Raw genomic sequence first — 7,498 nt, 5'->3', positions numbered from 1 at the left:
GCAAATTTCTCTGCCCAGACTATTCTGGGTTTCCACCCTATCCAAAGTTAGGGTGGTTCCTCCAACCTGGATTATATATGCTACTGAACAGCTTGTTATGAATTGAGAATACTAATTGCAGGTCCTGCGGGCAAGTTTCAACTGAATGGGGCTCTCCACATTAGCTACAGCTAACTGCCACAACTTGCGTCATTGTGTTTAGTTGCGCGGAATTTCTATTCAACACGCCCTGATTTATCGCAATGGTTTGAAGAAGAAATGTAATTGCGGCCATCTGAACGGCTAGTAAGCTCATCATATCTACTATATTATCGCCCCTTCTGTCTTCCTTTTTTCGACATTCTGGCTCCCATAATCTTCATCCACCCAATCATCTATATTTCAAGAGATTCAGTCGAATATTGCCTTAGCCTCTATGTATGTCTTGTCCATGAAGCCACCAGCTGCAGAGGTGGCCACAACTGCCTGAGTAGCTCTGTTTAGCCCATTGTAAAATGTTTCCATAAGAACGCAATCAGGGATGCCAATATGTAGATAATTCTTTACAAGGCATTGAAATCTAACCCATATAGTGCTCAGGGTTTCAGTATTTCCTTGCTCAAAATTTAGAACTTCCCGCCTTCTCCTTGCCTTAACAGTAAGGGAAAAGAATTTCTTCATAAACCTTTCAACCGATTGGCCCCATGATACTATCTTATTAGGTTCAAACGAATAGGCACATTTCTTAGCCTCGTCTCGAAGAGTGTAATGGAATAGAAACAACCGAATTCCTTCTAGTATCACGCCTGGAATTGCGAATGTGTTACACATCTCCACTAAGCTTTTAAGATGGGCATGCGGGTCTTCACCTTACATTCCACATAGTTCTGCATTGGGATGTTGCGATCAGTAGCAAGGAAAATGAGATCTTGTTGCTGGTGACCGAACAAACCATTCGCTCCGGGCTGGTTGTTATGATTGTTGTTGTTGTTTTCATTGGTCATATTCCTTCTACGTTTATTACGATTCTGCCTTACTCTACGAAGGAAAGTCCTTTCTATTTCAGGATCGATGTTGGGCTTGGGTTCTATTCCCGCACTCATGTACTGTCTTCAGCTTGTCGCTTCAGTCTGTATTACTCCCAGAAAGGAAAGGGTGCCTGCAAGAAATCACAAAAATCCAACACCCAATTAGTTGTCAAGTGCCTGACAACGGTGCCAAAAACTTGTTGGTTTTAAAATATGGGATGAATTTTACACTAGACTACGAGTAATATGCATTAATAATAGCACATGTAGCAGTAATGAGCATGCGTCAATCACACGTTTTCTTGGTTACAGGCCAAGTGAAACCTGATTGCAATTGTCTTAGGATGACCTAAGGTCAAACACAGGAATCTGCTACAATTTCATTAAATAAATGTGATCTATGCAGCGAAGCTGTTTTTTTATGAGTGTGCTTTGAACATGCGATGAGCTAAATTTTAGGTTATCAAAGAAAACGTTCTCAAAGCCTTGAATAAGAGAATGAAAGATACAGTAGACTAGAAGTGGAGAAAATATATGGAGAATATAGGGTTTGGGAAAAGATCATTATTGTATCATTTAGCTTTGTACGGGGAATTTATCCGAGCTTATAGTTCATAATTGTTGCGCACCTCTCGGTGGCTTGCCACACTTGTCATATCTCTATGATGCGTGAATAAGAATACTTGAGAGCGCAAGATTGTTTCTATTTCTAGAAATACTTCTTGTTTTGCTTGACGAGTTCCACAACTACCTCTCTCTTGAGAAGTTAGTTATAGCTACTTGTCTTTATGAGTAATCAAAAGCAAGCTTAAAATAACTACACATTAAGCAAATAGGATAACTTCTTTAAACTTTTCTTAGCTCACGATAATGACCTTCCCTCGTACCCTATTAAGGTTAGTGACTCATGGCTAAAATAAAAGTAGAAACACATAAGGGAAAAGTGATGAAAAGTGACATGTTGATATTAAGAAAGTAATATAGTTGAAGAATACAAAATGAATGATGTCTGAAACAAATGGGTACTACAACAACTATAATTGTAAAGAAGTGAGGTGAGTAGTCAGTTGATAGCAATTTCTTGCAATCAATAGATGGTTGTCAAGGCTTCTGGTGTAATTGGGGTTGAACGAAGAGAGAATGTCTTCTTAGACTATTCTCCGGTGAAATTTAGATGTTGGATCAGGTGGAAAGAGAAGGTGGATTGTTCTCTTAAAACTCTCAAAGCTTTTCTTGATTGTTCAAAGTTGTTATCTCAATGGCATCAAGGCTCTATTTATAGAACAATGCACTGCTCTTTATTGGGATTCCTGCTCTGATTTTTCATCGTCATCTGATGCGGTAGGTAAGAATGTCAGCACTGCACTTACTGTCAACGTATTGGAGATATGACAAAAGATCCGTCGGGACAGTTTCAGAGATCCTGAGGTATGCGATCGTTGTTTAATCCTCGAAGGATTAACGCATGCTAATTCCTTGCGGTAATCTGCAAAATAAACACTTTTGGTGCAATCTCCCCATGAAATGCGGTCAACGGTTACCTTTAAAATACTTTTGTGCAAACTTGATGTTTAGCATGATTTCTAAGCATGATTGACGCATAGCTTTCTTCCCTACCTTCATTATTTTAAACGAAAAGACTACAATAACTTGTATTTCTATAAGTTATCAATCGACACGTAACCTGGCCATATGGTTAATTTGAAAGTTTCAGAATTACTACTTGTACTGAAAGAGACTTACCATCTTCCCAATCCCAAATAGTCCTCACGTGTGCTAAGAAGAAAAGTTTGCAACCCAAGTTTCTGGACTTTTACTCATTGGACTTGTTCAAGTCATTTTTCCTCCCTTGTATTGCGTCAATGATTATATATTGCTGAATAATAATGAATACATAATGCTTTTCTCAATCTTGACAGGAGCTTGATTTTTATGTTGAGTTTAGATGAATAAATGTTTGGAAGATTTCAAAAGCCATGAGTTAAAATGTCATATATTCATCGTGGAATCATTTTGGTCTTATACTTTAATTTCATTTCATTTTAGTCCATACTTCCAATGCTAATATAGATTTTTGTAAAAAAAAAGATTGGAAAAAAATATTTTAAGAAAAAAATATTTTTTCAGGACCTTTTTCGATAGATGCATGACTTTTAGCATGACTTTTCTCTGAAAATAGTAATAATAAAATTTTAAAACAAAAATCAACCAATTTTCTTCTTCCTTCCCATCAACATCAACAACTATCTTCTAATAAAAAAAATTGAATAAAGATAGCACAATTTTATCCATACTTCCAGTCCCATATTACTTTCATCTTTGTGCTTTTGACAAATCGAATAAAACCGACCAACAAAAATAGATATGCTAGGTTGTCGACATTGGTCTTAGCCCAAAATCGATCCCGGCCTACTGATGATCTCATGGGTATCTGATGCCCTAGTTTATTATATTTATATTTATTTTCTTATATTCAACATTGTATTTATATGTAAACCCACTAAAGTGTTAGTTCAAAGGGCGTTTGTTGGGTTGTATATCCTAAAACTCGAAATTTTTAATCTTTAAACTTATTTTATTTCCAATAAAGTTGTTATTGAAGTTTATTTAGTAAAGTTGTTATTGAATATGTGAATTGCACTTGTAATAGCCTGAATCCAATAAACTAATGAACCCCTGGCTATAGCATGAATACTTGAACTTTATGTGGGGACATAAAAGTAGATCAAGTTTGAGTATATAGCCAAAATGGTCTATAGTATAAGAATAAGGTTGGGTACCTTATCCTAGGGACATTATGGATGCAGCCCGCTTTGTATTGATAGAAATGATGTGATCCCAAATTCCTTCCTGTGAAGACATGTGAGTGAGGGCATCTTACAAAAAAGAAGTTTGTATAAGATCGGACCGCAAAATAGTCACTTTTCTTTATAACGTTGTTTACTATTAAAACTAACTATTTCAAACTGATGACATAAGGTAACTCGATCTCAATCCTAAGTTAACTATGAACTCCTGTTTATCCGAAATCATCCTTTAATCTGCATGGGTGAGAGTGGCTCAACATTGCCACTCAATAAGTCTACCATTTTAAGGGTAAGACTGGATAGATAGCTGGAGACATAGTACTGCAAGATGAAACTTACTCTTGCCCATTTTAGGGTTAGCAGATAAATTGTTCCCTTAAGTACTGACTCCTAGTCTTGAACAAATGGCCTCATCCTTCTCTATGATTGAGAGAGACTTAGTTTATTGGTAGGACCATAAACCAATTGTTCATTAGTGGATCAGTGGAGACTTAAGGAGTAAGATGTATTCCAAGGGTAAAATGATAATTATGACCCAGCTATAAATATGAACAACCTGTGAAGAATTAACTTACTGATCATGGTTAAATCAAGTGGACAGAAATATATCTACAGTGAGGAGAGTGCAGCTAATAGGCTTCTATGGAGTGACCCATTAGTTAACGAATGTTGGTTAATTCGATTAAAAGAGTTTAGCCAATTAATCTCGGATCGTTGATACTCATGATTTGTAGGTCCATTAGGTCCCCTACTAGCTCATAAATGGACTAAACCTTAGAATAGCGTGACAAGAGAATTTGAAATGTTCAAATTCGAATTGTGGGAATTATTAATTATATACGATATAATTAGACGTTTAATTATTGAATTAAACAAATTGGAGAAGTAAAATTATTTAAATATGATTTAATTATTACATTAATAGGGATTCATGTGTTTTGGAATAGGCGTTGTATTAATTTAATATTTGATATTAAATTAAGTTAATTAATTGTTTAAAATTAATTTAAGATTAATTATTAGAATTAATTTTAATTAATTTTATATTAATTATTGAATTAATATTTTAATTTGACATTATGATTTCAAATTAAATTGATTTTGGGAAAACCCAATTAAAAAATGATTTTTGGATTAAGTGGGTTTTCCCAACTTATCCATTATCTAACACCTTAAACCCCACTTCATAATAGAGGTTTTGGTGTCAATTTCATGTGCATTGAGAGTACATGTTCTTCTATAAAGATAGAGGATTAACCAGTTGAAAGTTTTTAGGCAACTTGTTGATTTGAATAGTTTGTAAGTGAAAAAAGTTCTCTCAAAATTCTGGCAAAAACCTCATACTCCAATATGAAATTCCTACCATTTTTTCTTCTTATTTTGGATTTCACCATCCAATCTAAGGCCAAGAGGATAGTAAGAAAGATCTTGTGGTAGTCTACATCAAGTTCTTGATCAATTTCGAGTTGAGGAGTTGCTGATTAGAGGATTCTTCAAAGGTAAAAACTTCGAAACCTTATGTTTGTATCTTGAACTTGCATGCTTGCAATCTAAAATTAATGTAGTTAAAGTGCTTAAGATCCTAATTGCTTCCGCATGTTGATTGTCAACACCATCATGATCACCTCTATTTGATATTCTATTTTCATACTACTATAATACTACATACTCTTTTTCCTTTTTCTTAATTCTCATATCTTTTTTTGTAATTTTCTCTTAGATTTGATTGTGGAATGCGGATGACTGAGTAGTTAAGCCTTCCTTGAGAACCACATTTTTTTAAATTTTATTTTGATTTTGATTTTTGAAATTTATGTTTGTCTATCTCTTCTTTAACATGTTTTCATATTTATCGCCAAAATATTTGAATTCATAACCAAATTCTAAAAAAATGTATACTTTTTTAGTTTTTATAAATTTGACTTGAATTTTGAAAACGTTCCTAAAAGGTGATAGCAAAGAAATACATAGATGGAAGTAGAGTAGGCATGTTGCCAGCCACGATTGGGACAACGATGTTTCCACAGGCGTAACAAAGGCCTGGGCGTAGGTCGTTGTCTCAATCTGCGTCATTGCATGTCCCAAGTCGATCAGCTGACCGATTTGTCATTGTTCCACATCCGATTAGGTTAAAATTCTTGAATCACAATGTGGCAACTGACAACAACGTTAGAAATTTCGGTCACGTATATTAAATTATCTACAAAGGATTCTACCTGTCACTTAGTGGTAATTAAGTTACAAGGTGGTCTTTGAAACTCATCTGTCATGAGGGCTTAGCCAACGACATATAACTTTGAAGGTCGGACAGACTTCGGCATCTACATGCTCCTGGCATCGGCCTGTGGGCTCCCCATTCGACCCATCTTGAAGTTTACTTTTCAAAAATAAAAATACCATGTGGTTATCTTAGGAAATGATGTAGCCAAAAAAATTGTATGGTTTGTTTTTTCTTTTTCTTTTTTTTGTTGGTTTTGATGGAATGAATTTGAACATTCTATTTATGATTTTTTATTCTTTTATTAAAAATTAGTGCAAACTTATTTTGCAAGTTATTAATTAAATTAGTTGTTTTCTTTAATTGAAGTTGATGGCTTTTATTTAGGGTAATGCCTCCTAAATTGGAGGATAGTGGTATAATGGTTTAGTAGATTGATTAAGGGAGCTTTTCTAGGTTAGTAATAGAAATTTAAGGATAATGTATTAATGGGTAATTTCTTATTTTTCCTATAAATACTTATATTGTTTCCACTTAAATGAATATAGAACTCAATTGAAACACTTGACCCACCATGCAATATTTTCTCTCTTATTTTCACCTTTCGTTCTCTTCGATTTTGTTGCTTTTCCATTACATGGTATCAGAGCGTTCAGATTCTTTGTTTTGTGTTTGAGTTTAAATACTCAATGAAGATGAACGGTGGAAATAACATTTTTGTAGACAAGCCTCCCAGTGATAAATGTAGCTATTGGAAGCTATGTTTGGAAGTTTTTCTTTAAGAATAAGATTTGTGGGATCATGTTTAGGACGATGATTCGATTCCAGAAGATATTCTTGAGAATGCTAAGGCACAAAGGAAGTAGAAGGTCAAGTGTGGCAAAGCCTTATTTTCTTTGCAAACTTCTATCAGCAAGGAGTATATAGAGTATGTTCGTGAATAGTTCTCCAAAGAAAGTGTGAACACAGTTGAAGGGTTTTTCACCCAACAGAACATAAGAAGATTACAATATTTGGAGAACGAACTTGCTGGAATAACTCGAGGTAATTTTTCAGTTTCAAAATATTTTCTAAAAATTAAGATTTTGTATTCTGAAATTTTAGAATTGGGCAAAGAGAAGCCTATTAACAATGCTCATTTCCATCGTTATCTTATTCAATGGACTAGGAAAGGAGTTTATGCCATTTATTTCTTCGATACAAGGATGGGTAAATCAACCTTCTATCATTGAGTTGGAGAATTTGCTCTCAAATCAAGAAACATTGATGAAACAAATGCTTGGCAACAGCAAGCAATCTCATCTCGAGGTAGAAGTTATTCATTATGCAAAATACAAGGGAAGAGTCAATTATTCTTCCAAACATTCTTCAAATGACACTAATGATTCCAAGGTTGAAAGGCAATCCAGGGGCAAATTAAAGGGATATTTTAGGTGTGACATGCCAGGACACATCAAATATGATTG

Source organism: Benincasa hispida, chromosome 3 (genome assembly GCF_027475165.1).
Source record: "Benincasa hispida cultivar pf3 chromosome 3, pf3_genome.v1.1, whole genome shotgun sequence".
Taxonomy (NCBI): Eukaryota; Viridiplantae; Streptophyta; class Magnoliopsida; order Cucurbitales; family Cucurbitaceae; genus Benincasa; species Benincasa hispida.
Note: the sequence above shows the minus strand (reverse complement) of the source record.